Raw genomic sequence first — 15,602 nt, forward strand, 5'->3', positions numbered from 1 at the left:
AAGTGATACACAATACAAGAAGGGATTACGTAAAGCACCAGCAAAGTCATAGGACACATGAGAATGAAATAAATATCCATTGTTTGATACATAACTTTAATGTCATGCCGTACAGTTTCTGAGTGGGTTCAAGTACAGGGAGTGTCATGTGGTACTTTAATATGCTTTTAAAAACTGAAAAGTTCTGCCTCTCCAAATCCCATCTGATAAATCTAGGAACACTTAAAAAGAACAATCATTGTCATATGATCAAAACTTTGCCGGCCTTTTTTTAAACCAAAGCTTTGGTAGCACATAAAAAGACAAACTGGACCTCTAAGATTCATGCGATTTAACTTTCCACATAAAAAGCAGTCTATCTCCATTAAAAGAGAGCCAGGTTTAAGCCTCACATCGAATTCTCTCGCTAGTAGTATCTATCTAAGTTCTACCGTGGGGCATCTGGAACTCATTGGGGGAGATCCAGTTGTACCTTTCCCTTACCCTCCACTTGCAGCTTCCCACTGTCGTCCTTAAATCCCATCTGAGAGGCGGCTAGGCTAGGGACTCTCTGACCCAGAAGCTTAAGTCACTACTCCTTGTAAAATTTGGAACCAACTCCACCAAGGTGCACTCAGAAGCGCACTTTAAATACTTGGGAGATTTAATATCAACTCCATTATGGCCTTTCTGGAGCCCAGTAAATAGTCAATTAGTGGATAATTCTGATTCAATCCACATGCGGTCAGATCCGGACAGCTTTGCAGGACCGCCAACACTTCCTGGATGAAAAGACAGGGTGACTAGAAAGGGAAGGGCACTTCAAATTCCTCTTTTTTTAGTCTCACCTGCCAAAAGCAGAAGGCATACATGTTTTTACTTCTATGGAGTGCTGTTCATTGGTTTTTTTAGAGATTCTGGGAAGAAAACTAAATTGCAAGAGTTAAAAGTTGTTTGTGGTCTTGCAGCATTATGGTAGGGAGAGGGGATTGACTGATCTAAGACTAGAGGGTGGGCTTTAGAAGGGCCAAATTGGGAGATTCAGAGGTCTAAGACTTAGACTAAGTCAAGTGCTGGAACTACATTATGGCGGTGTCCCTTGATCATAAAGTACATCTGGTTGACTCCAATAAAACAAATCCAACTGTAGAAAATTGGGGTCCAAAATCACTGAGTGGCTTTGGATAAAAGCAACAATAAAAATTAATAATTGCATTATATACATACCACGGATCAGAGTTCGCTAAGAAAAGGAAGGATGTATTAATCTTTTATCCGTTGGATTAGAGGCCTATGAGGCTGATATATGGTGTGCTGGAATGGCAGAACAACACAAAACAAGCTCAAATTTGGCGAATGAAACTCCATTGTAGGCATATTTTTATATAAGACTAATTGATCACAACAAAGTTTTGCAAAGTGAACAATGCTGATCCCTATCCAAATTCGTACTGCAATAAATGTCTTTAAAAACCAGGACATCATTATAAAAAAACTGTTGGGGTGGGATTTGGGGACTACAAATACATAGCCTTCTAATGACTTCATTTTTGTGTCACACATCTCCATTATTAAAGCCAGTTAATGTCTCAGCGTGTGAACCTGTTTGTGTTTGTATAGTGCGGGAAAAATATGACTGTAAATGAGCCCATGAAAAAAGCATGTGTATCTTGTAAGCTTTCATGCAGCTTGAATGTTCAATACTCCACCTCTTTGCTCTGATTTTCTGTGGAGCGTATCCAGCCAATCAGATGTTAATACACCAAGGGCGGCCCCTTTCTTAAGCCTCCAATCCTAATACGGCATCTTAGCGTGTGTGCAGCAACAAGAGGGAATGCAGGAAGTGTTGTAGCAAGGCGTAAACCAACCAGGGTTCTTGCAGCATATGCGTGACCCATCAGCGACCAATCAGCTCTCGCTTCTGTCTTTTATCTATAGTACAGCAACTGTACAGGTCAAAGGAAACAGGGAGCAGATTCCTTAGTCACGTGACGAGGTTAAAAATTAGGCATTGGTTGTTTTGAGGACAAGCGTAAGAAATTACTTGCTTTAAAAAGGATCTGTGATCTGCAATGTCCCAACTGATCCCCTGTCAGGTATATAACAGCCAAATGACCAGACTGAGTTTACAAAAGCGGATTTCTTCCTCTCGTAGGACCAAGAGTTCAAGTCTCGCATCAGAACTCCTTTAAAGGCATTAGTCATTTAAGGAAGTGGAAAACCAATTTGTTTTAGCTGGAGGCACTGTTTATGCTTACCGCGCATGGACCAGTTCTGTTACTACAGCACGTATTCCATTTATTTTACCAAAATAACAAATGAATGAACTTATGACTTGACAGAAAAGACTCAACAGGGGCTATCTGGAGTGGATACTACTCTGAATTTACGAACAGGGACTGGCCTATTCATATATAGACAGGTTAGGGTGTAGGAAAGGAGAATGGCTGCCACTTTTTAACCATCTGGAGTGTCAAGCCCCTCTACTGGCTTATTACGGTTACTGCAGTTTTATCATGGTGGTTTGCATAAATAAATCTGTATAATCTGAATTTCATAAAACTTCATAAAGTTCTATTGAATGTATATCAATTATTATATATGATTACGTAATCTACTATGTTGATTATTTGTAATACACAAACCATTGAGGCATGATGTTTCTATGCAAATATAACTCAATTCCTCAAGTTTGAAAAGTAACATTTTGAAATTCTATGGTTGTGACATAAATACTTTTATTAGAATGTAAATGTACATGTTTGCAAAGGGCAAATATGTTTTTAGTAACTGTTTATTACACGTCTATGGTTTTATCACACCATGAACCACAAGGCCTATCCCAGACTCACCTCTGCCACTTTAATGTTGTTCCCGGGAGAGGTTTCCAATCCCATATACTGTGAGGGAAGATTTTGGGATTAGCCTGGAAAAAGCAAATGCAAAGCCTTTGGCTAATACATTGGTCCTCTTTAAAATCCCAATTAAGATTTCGCCTCCCAAGAGCTCACCTCCGGCTGCCGCCTGCGCACAGATCAAGCGTTTAGTTTGACAAATACAGCTTACGGGAGATCAGGCCACCAGTGACTGATAGAGAAGGCAGAGAGGATAAGAGCATCTAGAAGTGATTACCTGGCTAAAGGAGGAGAAGTACAATACAACCTTGTTTGTCATTTTGCACGCCTTGCCTGGCAAAGCCTGTATTGCTAATTGGCCAGATCCACTGCGCAAATAAAAATAACTAAAGCAGATTGACTTTGTGAGTCACCTTACACATCCACCCGGTGACTTACTGAAAGGTTCAGGATAGCAGGATATGCAATCCGTTTCATCACCGATTATCTGACACATTAACCGAATGAAAGCTACAGTATATGTTTGGGAATCCGCTCAACACAAAGTGCAGATAAATAAGTAAATAAATGAAACAAAACACTGAAACTGAGAGTCATGAAAGAAAACCGAGGACTTTTCTTGTATTTTAGACACAAGACAAATAGATTAAATCTACTGCCGCAGAAAAATCTAAGAGATCGTTCCAATTTTTCACTTCAATCAATATAATTCAAGATGTATTGTGGTCATCCCAGTCCAGTCTTTGTTGAATTTTACCAAAATCAAACCTAGGAGTGACAAGACTGACAGCATGACAGGACACACAAATTAAAATCAAGGTTATCACATAAAAAATATTTTTGAACTTTTGCTAAATACAGTACATGTAGATATTACATCTGTGCTTAAAAATGAATACAAACTAACAGAACATCTTTTTTCTGTATATCCAGTTTTCATTTTCTACAAATGCAATGGAAAACAATGACTTTATTTGCCATTTAAGGATAAATATTGTCAGCACTTCCATGATTGAGACAAAATCATCATTGTTACCATGGGCAAGTTAAAATACTGTAAATAATTCTAGATAACATAATAATATAATAAAACTTTCTATGAAATCACTGTATCTTACACAGAAGTAGAAAACTTATTCAGTTGACTCTAAATCATTATTTAATTACATATAAATCATTGTTATTAATCATGTTATAAAATAACGTAAATGCCAATTTAGTTAATTTATACTTTTTTTATTTAAAATTGATCATTTAAATTTAAGTACGTTTTTTATTTTCATTAATTCTTTTTCAATATCAGTTGTTGTTGAAGACAATGATTAAACATACCGTGGTAAAAGACAAATCTCATATAGAAATTTCAAAATCTTTTATTTGAAAAAGGATGAATGGTCTTTCCAGGGGTCATTGGCCAGAAGCTCTGCCAACTAGTGGCACTGTACGTGCACTAAACCAGAGATGGAAGACAAACTACAGAATTAGTCCTCAGTTAAGGCTCAAAAAGACTTTACAGGTGATTTGAAGCTCATCCTGGGTGGCTTACGTAAAGCTGTCCTGAGCTGATATGGCTGGTGTGGACAGGTGTCTACTTTTTTGTCAACAAACTGAACAAACAATCAGGTCCGTGGATGTTAGCAAGTACATGATGAAGATAGAGAATGTTACAACACACATTCCCTATTAATTTTTTTATAAATAATGAGTTGAGACAACACTTGTTGCTGTGACTTCCTTTAGAAGTAAATAGGAAAAAAACAGGTGAGATTACAGACACAGATAAAAATCAGACAGTAGAGTATACAGCAGCATCAGTGATTCTACCATCCAAGCAAAACAGATAGTGTCAATAAATGAAGAGCGATACACCCTTTCCTGCGCTCAAACACCACAGCGACACGGAAGGAATGTTGCACATGCAAATAACGTACAAAAGGTCACAAGATTAGAAAGGTTGCTCTGTCACGACTGGTGTCTGTGCACATATTCTCTTGTTCATGTGACGGTTTGTCTTTTCTGTCCATACCTTCGGTGCTGTGGGTGGTTGTGTGTTTGTAAAGGGGCTATGCAAACAAGGCTACTGGGCTATGACCATTCTAAATTAGTCTAAAAAGTCCAGAGAGAGCAAACAAGATGTTGTCTCTGTCAAAACAGTGTGTTTATTTCAAGTGTTATTCAGTTCATTATTTAGGGTATTTGGTAGGGCTTTAGAGACATTGCAAGACAAGACAGATAGCTATTGTCTTGGGTAAGAAAGGCTTTCTGATGTTGCTTATTTGTCAGTTGCCTATCTTACTGACACTAATAGAGATGCATCCAGATTCTCTTGCTGACTGAAGGGAAACATCTGCGCACAAGCAAAACATCAGGCATGCAGGAGACAGCTTCATAATAAGATCTCGCATGTGAAGTTATGTGGATTACTGGCAGATGTAACAGAGCCTAGCTAGTGAAGAGCCGTGCAGTGTGTAAACCTCACTCCCCTAACAACAGAGGCGCTCTAGCGACAGACGCTTTAGCCTCCTTGTTAGAGCGCCTGTCTCCCATCCGGACCGGACGTCGGTTCGAGGCCCACGCAGAACGGGGCGAGTAGAACCGGTTACATTGGTGCCGTGACCCGGATGGGAGTGAGGTTAAGGGGGGTGACTGTAACGGAGGCCAGCTAGTGAAGAGTGTGTGAGTGTCAAATATTTGTCAGATGGTGTCACTCAGACGAAAACGATGAACTTTTCCCACGAGAGAGCGCGGAACGTGATTGCTCACTTTTGGTGTGAACCCAGCATTAGATATCATGGTATTGTCCCCTGCATGGAATTTGTCATTGTATTTACAGTAGCCCTAAAGGGAAAAACTGCTCAACAGAGCACGTTTCATAAATAGGTTATCTGCTTCGGCAAAGAAGCTGATGATATCTTCGGTGTCTGCCACCATAGTGCTTCACAAGGGAGGGAGAGGGGTGGAGTGAGCCGTTGGTTGCAATCCGCAACCTCACCGTTAGATCCCTCTAAATTTCACAAACTGGACAATTAACTTTTGAACCGCAAAGGTCATGAACATTTATCAAATGTACTGTATCAATTTATCAGCAACATAAAAATCTATAACATCTCATGAACAAACTGTACCAATACGCTTCTATATCTTATAAAAATCTGGATGTTTGACAAGGAAAGGGAGCTTGAAAACACATTTTTCTCTACTACTCTTCTGTAAGAATGTTACTTTAGTAGTCAAATCACCCATGACGGCATCGCTGAAAGTGAAACTGAACTCCTTGCCAAGACATTTCGTCATTGAAGGGGCATGAGAAGATACACCATCTACGCTTAATAAACAGCACTACTCCAATCCCCTGAATAAACCAGCGACCTTTTGCCATTTATTGAGAGAGAATTCGAGGACAAAGGGTCCCAATCAGGTCAGGCTAAAAGCACTAGACAGCGAGGACTACGGTAAACAGAGCGGCATATGCGTAACAATTCTCCACGTTTTTTCTTGCAGTCTTTGTTTCCCACCCCGAATGTGTTAATCTTCCTCAATATAAACACAGCAGTTATATTTTTCTGCTCTGTAAGTAGACATGCTGCTTTTACATTAGAGAAGACACAGAGTACCCCGATGATGTATCTGTTCAACTGAAAGAATAAAAACATTATGTTGGGCACTTTGTGCACTCAATGGTCCTAGCCTTACATAGCAGGAGAGGCGGGCTTAAGCACATTAAAGTTAGCAGCATCAGTGGGCCTCATTTATGAAACAGAGGTACGATCGGAAACAGGGCACGCGGTCATTTCCACATAGAACTTGCCATTTATCAAAGTGGATGTGAGCGGATGCTACGATCAAATCTCCTGACGGGTCTAAGTTCGCGTACTATAATTTTATGATAATTTAATTGTTTGAAATTACAAGGTTAACGGGTGCTTTGGTGTAAAAAGGCTTTCATGAGCTTTTAGGCTGCTTCTAAGATCATTTACCACAGTTAAAATGCACAATAAATGTGTTTAAAGCAATGAGTAAGTTTACCAATTTGCAAGATGATAGTTTCTTTGTTTGACAAATATGCATTTTAATGAATTAGTGAGATGTTCGATGAGGTGGAAGACAGACACTGGGTCACAGCTCGAGGTTGCCTGGCTTTGTGTGGCAGGCTCCAGGCCGGTTTGTGGGGGCTGAAGACTTCTGGTCCTGCCTCTGACAGATCTGAAAGAGAAAAAATAAATGAAGCAAACATAAAACTGTGTGTGCTTGATTTAAGCAGCCTGAAATGCAAGATTAGCAGCATTAGATCTTAAACCTTTATCCTGCTTAGAAACATGCATCTGTCTCCTCCGCCACAGACCATTTTTTCTTCACCTAAAGGCTATAGAAACATATAAACATTATTGTATAATTGCACCGCAAAAACAATCAGTAACTTATATCTACATTTGTTTTTACATTAACTCCAAGTTATTCCAAGACTGAAGTCAGATTCATTTTGTTTACATTTAAATGCATAATACAACCAAAGTAATTTAAAGCAACAACAATACTTTCAGTGTAAAAATAATATTGAAACACTATTAATAAAATAAACTGACATGTTTACAAAACATAGACCTAAATATCCAGTAAATGTCCAATAAAAAATACAAACCTCAACTGGAGTTCAGCTCACTACACCAACGCTGTTGACCGCAGTTGTGATCTCTTTCCAAACTGTTTTTTTTCTTCCTTTGATTCCGCTTTTTAAGGTTAAACTTCCAATTTATAAATCGGAAAGGTACCTCTTTTTGGCAAGATTATGTTTCTCCATGTGGAAAAATCTAGGGGCGAGGAGTCTACACCCTTAATTTACAGGGGCGTGATATGTATATTACGACCGATTTCAACCGCCTTGCTTATCAAGGTACGATCATTCGTACAATGAGATTGGCGGCATACGAATGTGTGATGAATCACTTGTAAACCCTTTTGTAAGATGATTTCTGCACACAGATCTGCGCTCATTTACGTTAGATTGATAAATGAGTCCCATTGTGTGCATTTGATGTTTTTCTCAGTTCGGTCTAGTCGGATTTGGGATAACAGTAGCTTTTGGAATACAAATACATAAGGTATAATAAGGTATAATGAAAGTTCTCTGTGTATTACATAATATGGAATGCAACTTTATCTTTTCATTTTACAAACAGTCAACCAATAAATCCCATGTCATGTGAATTACAGTGTGGTAAAATTGATAAATGATCAATACTTATTTAGCCATACATTATAAAATGCATGTTGGGTTAGCTTAAAGGGATAGTTCAGATCTGTAAAGGGATAGTACAGATTTGGAACAATTTTAGGTTTTTGGCTGAACTATCCCTTTCATTTCAAAAGTGGGTCACTTAAAGGGATAATTCACCCAAATTTTCTAAAAGTCATCATTTACGAGTTGTTTCAAATCTGGAGACATTTCTTTGTTCTGATGAAAACAGAGAATAAAGGTAAAAATAAGAAGTTTGTGTTTACATTACATATGAACTGTGCATATTTATTTTTCCTTTATAAAATCATACACATTCATGTATGCATATTTAGTAAATATCTACATGTATTTATTTATATTGACCATGAATTTAATTTATAGATTAACATTTTTCTTAAATGCATCTGTCCACAATTGACACAAGAGTATGTCTCCTTCAATTAATCTGGTTGTGGACAAAGATGATTAACTAAAAGTATTTCAGTGTAAAAGGACAATAAAATAAATATGCTGTCAAAGACAAGAATGGGTCATTTTAAACTCATTGTTTAAGGTTAAACGAATCAAGATACACCAGGAAAACAAGATGTTGCGAATAAACCATGCAAGTCAGTTATTACCAAAATACCAACATCACCGGAAATACCTATAAAAATAACTTACAAGTGAAAACATGGTGCAATCTGTTGAAAACAGATGAATAACACTAAGATTATACATAAACAGACCCGGTGATAAAAGGGTATTATAAGAGAAACGGATCAGTATCTTTGTGTGATTAAATCACTTATTCATATTTATCTTGCGCTACCAAACTGCAAAAGTGACAGATCGTAATGATAATCCAATGTTTGACCCGAAAAAAAATTACTTTCAGAAATTTTAGATATACTGATTCTCACAAAAACATTTGCTCACATATTTACATATACAAGAGCAATGCATTTCTAGCCTCTCCCCAATTTCGCTGGCCCACTTACATCTCCCAGCTCCCCACCCTTGTTTGCTCTTGGATTACTCTCATAGCTTCTGATCCAATCGGTCTTTGTGCCGTGTGTTTGTGTATGCGCTGTGAGCATAAGAGTGTGAGAGAGCACAACTCTTTTGTTCATGTGATAGCGTGTGAGAAGGGGAATCCTTAAGCTTTCTCTGTCGTTACCAGTAACACCCTGGCTGCCATTAGCAATCTAGTTGCTTATATAAAACAACACTCCAAACTCAGTTTGAAAGTGGCTCAAACTCTTAGTCATATTGACTGCCGGGAATTAATTTCCTTTTCTTAAGCAATATGAAGTGGACCTCTCAAGCCACAGGCTTGGAGTAGAGACGACGACGTCCAATGACCCATAGTTGCGTGACTAAAAATCATTTTAATTCTTTGTCTTTAGCAGAAAACATCTAACCTACTAGGTACTAATGACTTGTTATTTGCACCAATTCCTGAGTTTAATCTTTCAACTATTTGAAACTAGTATTTTCTTTAAAATCAAACAGGATTTCAAAAGGTCATGCTGGTCTAGACATGGGCCTTGACAGGTCACTACGTGTTGAGCTGTTAGCTCGCACTTCTGTAAAAGCGAGTAAGTCCCCTGGGAAACTGTTGTTTTAGTCCCACAATTAGTTTTGGGGGGTCTGAAGTGTTTGCTTTTTCATTTTCTGTGCCTCTCCGGCAAGGCGCCCTCATAATCTTCCCTCACACTTTCAAACTCCCAAATCCTTCCAAGTGCGTCACAATACATTACCTTGTCTCGGTACACAATGCATTTTCACTGAAAACTGCTAGGCCAGACAAATTATTCGCTTGATACAAAGGGGAGATATTTGCTGGTGTTTGCATTGTTAATTGCTGAAAGCCTCCAAGAGTTTGAACAGCTTAGCCTGCACTGGATGAGAGAGTCAGACGCAGATGTCCTCGCACAGGCAAACTTACAGACAACTACTTCTTTGGAAGACCCTCACAGACGGTAAATAGTGGCGTGCATCCGTTTGATTAAGTGAGACTACAAGAGACAAAGAGCAGGTAAGCAAAAAGTGTAGGCTGACATCGCCCCCTACCTAAAAATAAATGAACTACCATGTTGGATTGGTTTAGTAAAAAAGGTGATGGGTGAAGTGAGCACAGTGACATCCCGGCTCTCTAAAAGAGGAGGGTGATTAGAAATGGCGCAACGGACAACTGACAAACTCGGGGATACAACGTCCTTCCTGCCCATTTCACTGCATAATTGGACACATGACTGGAGATGCACAACAGGGGAGCCGAGGCCTCATGGGCAAAAAGTGGGTCACCGATGAAAACCAATTAACAGACAATGAGAACATATTCAAATAAAGCACTCTAAAATAAGGGTAAAGGAAAAAGAGGTGCTTATGCCTGGATCAAATGGCATATCACGTGAATCCAAAGCGTGCAGTTTACAGCTAGGCATCCGTTCAAACTCGACAGGGTTAACAGCTTCAGATCGTATGTACCTCCCAGTGCACAGGAGAGTGTGCTTCGTTCACACAGCTGGTGGAGACACCTCTAAAGCTCCCTTTGTGTGTCTGTCAATAATCCTGTTTGCCTTCTCATTATTTCTAGCTTTAACGCCTCAGTCTCGCTCCTAATTCTGCAAACGGCCTCTAACAAAGACACGCCGCTCAACGGCACAGCAGGATATGCCGTACGGCAATTATCAACATGTTCTCTTTTCCAATGGCAATCCCTTGTCTCTCGCCAGTCTAATAGCTTAAATGCAAATATTAACACATAGTGAAGGAGGAGACGGGATTGCGAGGGCTACGCTTGATGACAGTACTGTCGTCACACAGCCCCTATAGAGGCTTAAGGAAGCTTGATTCTTCAGCCAGTCTAAGCATTTGCCCTGCAAGGTAATAAAGAGCAAAGAGGACGTGGGAAATCTGATGTCCTGCTGATCTTAACATAGCATCAACACAAAACAAGCAAACCAAAGGTTCTGATCAGATTCAGGTGTATGGCTAATATAAAAAAGCATCTTAAAAAATTATTTGCAATGATCCAAAAATGTCAGAAGAGCCTTCGGTTGTATTATGTCTTATTCATACACATTTGAGTCAAAGACAGATCTGTTTTGGGAAGCTCATACATTAACAGTGAAATGGACAGCTAAATAGCTGATAAATGTAAACATGTTTGTGAAGTCAGTGTGTTTATTGTGTAACACATGTAATCGAACAATCATTCCGCAATAATGCGGAGCATACTGACATCTACTGGCCTTATACGCAAAGCCTTGCCACCGTTCAATTCATTACAATTTTTATGTATAAAATGCTGTCTAAGCCAACATAAAAAATCTGAGATACAGAATTGTAACCTGAATATAAAGAATACAAAAGAGAAAAAATGTTGTCATAAGAAAAAAGATTTGACAGTTTACAGGTCACAAATGGAAAAGTGGTAAAACTGACCAGTTAAAAACATGCCGTACTACCAATGACACATGTTGTTCTTCATTCTCAAATCATAACATATCATCAGGTCAAATCTGAGTAGTTCATGCCAGCTGGAGTGCACGCTGCCATTATGCCAAAGTTTAGTAACATGAAACTGCTAATTATTATGAACAGTTTCAAAGCAACAACATAAACAAACGTTACTGACAGTTATTCATGTTCGTGCATGGTGCATTAACTAATGGTAACAGTGACAACATTTGATTTTAGTAATGTATTTGTAAATGCTGAAATAAACATGAATTAATATTAATAAATGCTTGAGAAGTATTGCTCCTTGATAGTTTATGTTAGTTAATGCATAAACTAATTGTTAACAAACAGCACCTTGTTGTAAAGTGTTACCCTTAAAAGTTACACAATACATTCAACAAACTGTTTATTTATTACGATTTATATACAATGAAATTCAACAAATAGTTTATTTAATACTATCCCTATACAGTAAAATATTGATAAAAAATGATATGAGTATAAATAGATTAAAATATAAATAGTTATATTATTAGCCACTAACCAGACCGATCAACCAACACAGACCGGAAGAGAAGCATCCAGTGAAACATCTATATATATATATATATAATACAAATTCATAAATAATTGAATGTTAATGTAAAACTAAATGACACAATACACCCAAATATATAAATGTTTATCAAATAAATGTAGGGTAACTAGACTAAAATGCTTCTTATGATCTTAAAAACTTTTTGATCAAAAAGTGTATGTTTAAAATTAGTTTATAGACAAAATATAATTGTGCCTACATACTAATTTCTTTAATTACAAAACGAACATTTACAAAACATATAGGAAAAAGTAGAAAATAAAAGTCTAGAAGAGATTACTTCTTTAATACTGTTTAAAAAGCATTCAAGTGTGAGACCTTGAGAAGCTGCTTGAAAAGTACATTTCTTTAAATGTTCAAATAATCTTTTTGTTACAGCATAATTCGCATAGGGCTGTTTGTATTGTACATTTTTGATGAGTTTACTATCATTCTAAAATATGGAAAACTTGTATATGGTAGTGTATATTTACAAATCTAATGAATTAAAAAAAAAAATGAACAATTAGGTTTATAAACATATCACAACCACACAAACACACAGAAGTACAACCAGATACTGAGTGGTTGTGCTTTGAGCAAACAGAAAACAGGTTGATATCGAGCATGAATGCACTGCGATCTCTAAACATAATCGATAACAAAGCTTAACACAGCACTTTCCTGTACACTCAAAAACAATGCTTTGATGGGTGTGATTGGAAAGTCAAAGAAAAAGCAAATATGGATCCTAGTGCGGATAGACGGCCACAATACATCAGAGCAGTGCTTTAATGTAACACCTGCTGTCCAGGCCTGCGAGTCATTGTGTCTTTAACAAGGCACTCATGGGCATAAAAGTGCATCGCTCCCAGGTCGCTTTTGTGGACACCCATGACAGTGTTTGCTTACGAGGTGTTCTCCTGGTGCGACAGCGATGCTCTCATTGTCAGAAAGCCCACAGGCTTTGTGCTCTGACACGCAGAGGAAGGGAGGGGAGCCTCAGATGCGTGAGTGCGTCTGGACGTTAGCCAGTGGAGCTTCTCAACAGCGAGAGGCACCTGTACCGACACCTCCCCTTGTTCTTTTACATAAGTAATCCCTCGCTCGGCTAAAGCATACAAACTTCTGAGCGCTGATCCTTTCAATGCATAAGTATCTTTCATCCTATTGGAAAATGACAACACTCACTTGTTTTCAGTTTCTAAGGTATCACCTCTGTTTCTGTCTCGGGGTTGTTCTTACACAATTTTTTGCGATTCGATGCTCAGCCTTTTGATTCTGCATTGACGTTCATGGTATTGTCTCAATCACACCTGCTTCAGACCTTTCGTAACTATTCTGCAAAAACGCACCAGAAAACTTTGCTCATGTATGACATATCGTTTATTGCTCCCTGAACTCTCTGTAAATCACTTTGGATAAAAGCGTCTGGTTAATGACTAAATGTAAATGTAAACATGCAAAACGCAGGGTGATACATCTGAAATGAATGCTACAAGTCAATGAAACTGAAAAGATAAAAGTCAACCACTCTACAAAAAGCACACCTCAACACTTAAAATTCCTACTGAACGCTATTCTTCATAACGTCCGGCATCCAACGACAATTCATTAGTACTTCATAACTCATCCCTCTTTTATTGTGCCGAATCCTTTGAAAACTACAAGACATTTAGCACCACTGGCTTGTGTTCACATGCTAATCTCCCACCTCAAAAAGGCCTTTAACCGGTTTAAAGACTCATCAATTTAAAAAAATAAAGGCTCGCAAACTTTGCAGTGAGTGGGTTGGATTCGTGGCAACAGTAATAAAGTGTTAAATAAACAATTGCCTTTCCCATGATGCTTGTGTGACGATGAGTCAAGGCAAGTGTAGTGTTGTGAGAACGCGCATGCATAATTCAACCAACCCCCTCTCTCGCACCGTCCGTCTGTCAGCGCAGAGAGAGCCTCCGCCACTTTGAAAAGCCTCAGAGGTCCCCCTCGACACAGAGCAACGGAGGGGAAGAGCATTTCGCAGCAGACGGGCCGTTTGCGGTGTTAGCATGCGTGTCTGTGTATAAATGCTGCATCTGAGCTGTCTCGGCCTGCACATTAGGGCAGATGTCTGTCAGCAGAGCTCATTTGCTTAAACAAACCGCCGTGGCACTCCACATGTGGCCCCTATTCATTAGCGTGGCACTTCAAGCTCTGCGTGTTTTGACACACTGTGTCTCAAAGCTTCCAATATTTACACAAGCCGAGACCACCTACATTCTAGCGAGCACACAAATTCGCTCGCAGGCACACATACAACACCCTTCACTCCTGGCACTTCTAAAGCATTCAATTTTCACTTACGTTTCCTACTCTCATTTGGAAGCTCTGACACTTAACCAGAGAAAGGAGGAGTCACGCATTCTCTCACAGCCGGGAGATTTTTTTTTCACTAAAAAAACTTCTACAAACAGATGTGGCATCCATCATTCCGGGGGCTGGCAGCTGGATTAAACAGTAGACGAATGATTGGTTTCTCTGATCAAATCTATCAACTTGTTAAGAACATGCTTGCTGTTTACTTAGTAATGGTTCTTGGTGCGCTGACACAGAGCACTCCTGACTTCCCCATAGGGAGTGCCTCTGGCTTTGTAATAATTATTATTTTAACTATAAGTAGTATGTTTTATTGCGGGAAAAATCTCTGGAATGAAAGCGTTACACAAAGTACGACAATTCCTGGCAACCGAAAAGACATATTAGTAGAAATATTTAAACAAACTAGCATGGATGGGAAATGTGATATGAATGAATAACAGATATTTCGGTGGAAAGTGTAAATCTGTGGATTTATGCAGGTTTCGATTCTGGGTAAACCAGAAGCAGTATGTGCAAAAAGCCATAAAACATTTCAACTTGTAATTCACTGAAAAGAATTGTACACTAATAAGAGCAAAGAAAAGTTTGCATTCATCACTTACAATAAAACAAGTCATGCAAAAATACAAGACCAATACCTTCTGAAGTCTGAATCTGAACACAGTCCAAAAACAGATAAACACACACGGGAGTATAAGAAAATGTACCGGGCCCAGGATTAAATTTACGACTCGCAATGAAATCACAAAAACTAGCTTGTCTGCAGCGTTTCAAAGGCAGCAAATCACTAACAGCATGGAGCTCCTACAAGCATCAAGGTTCAATGATGATTTAACCTTAAACTCACCAAAGAAATCAAATTCACCCCCTCAACATACCAAGAGGGCAGTAGATGCCGCTTCAAAAACATGATTATTTAGCACTCAGGTCAGAAAAGCATCTTCTATCCTCCAATAGGAGACAACACTAGAGCATTGCATTAAGACAAGCAAAGCTCATAGCTCAGGTAATCCCTGCTACGGTTAGTAGTTCTCCTCAGAGATGTGAACTTCACAAGCTCTACTCAGACTACTTGAAATCAGAAACACATGGTGGAGACAGACAACTTTATAGGCATCTACATCACAAAACAAGGGGAATGTGAGGT

This window comes from Barbatula barbatula, assembly GCF_947034865.1.
Source record: "Barbatula barbatula genome assembly, chromosome: 19".
Taxonomy (NCBI): Eukaryota; Metazoa; Chordata; class Actinopteri; order Cypriniformes; family Nemacheilidae; genus Barbatula; species Barbatula barbatula.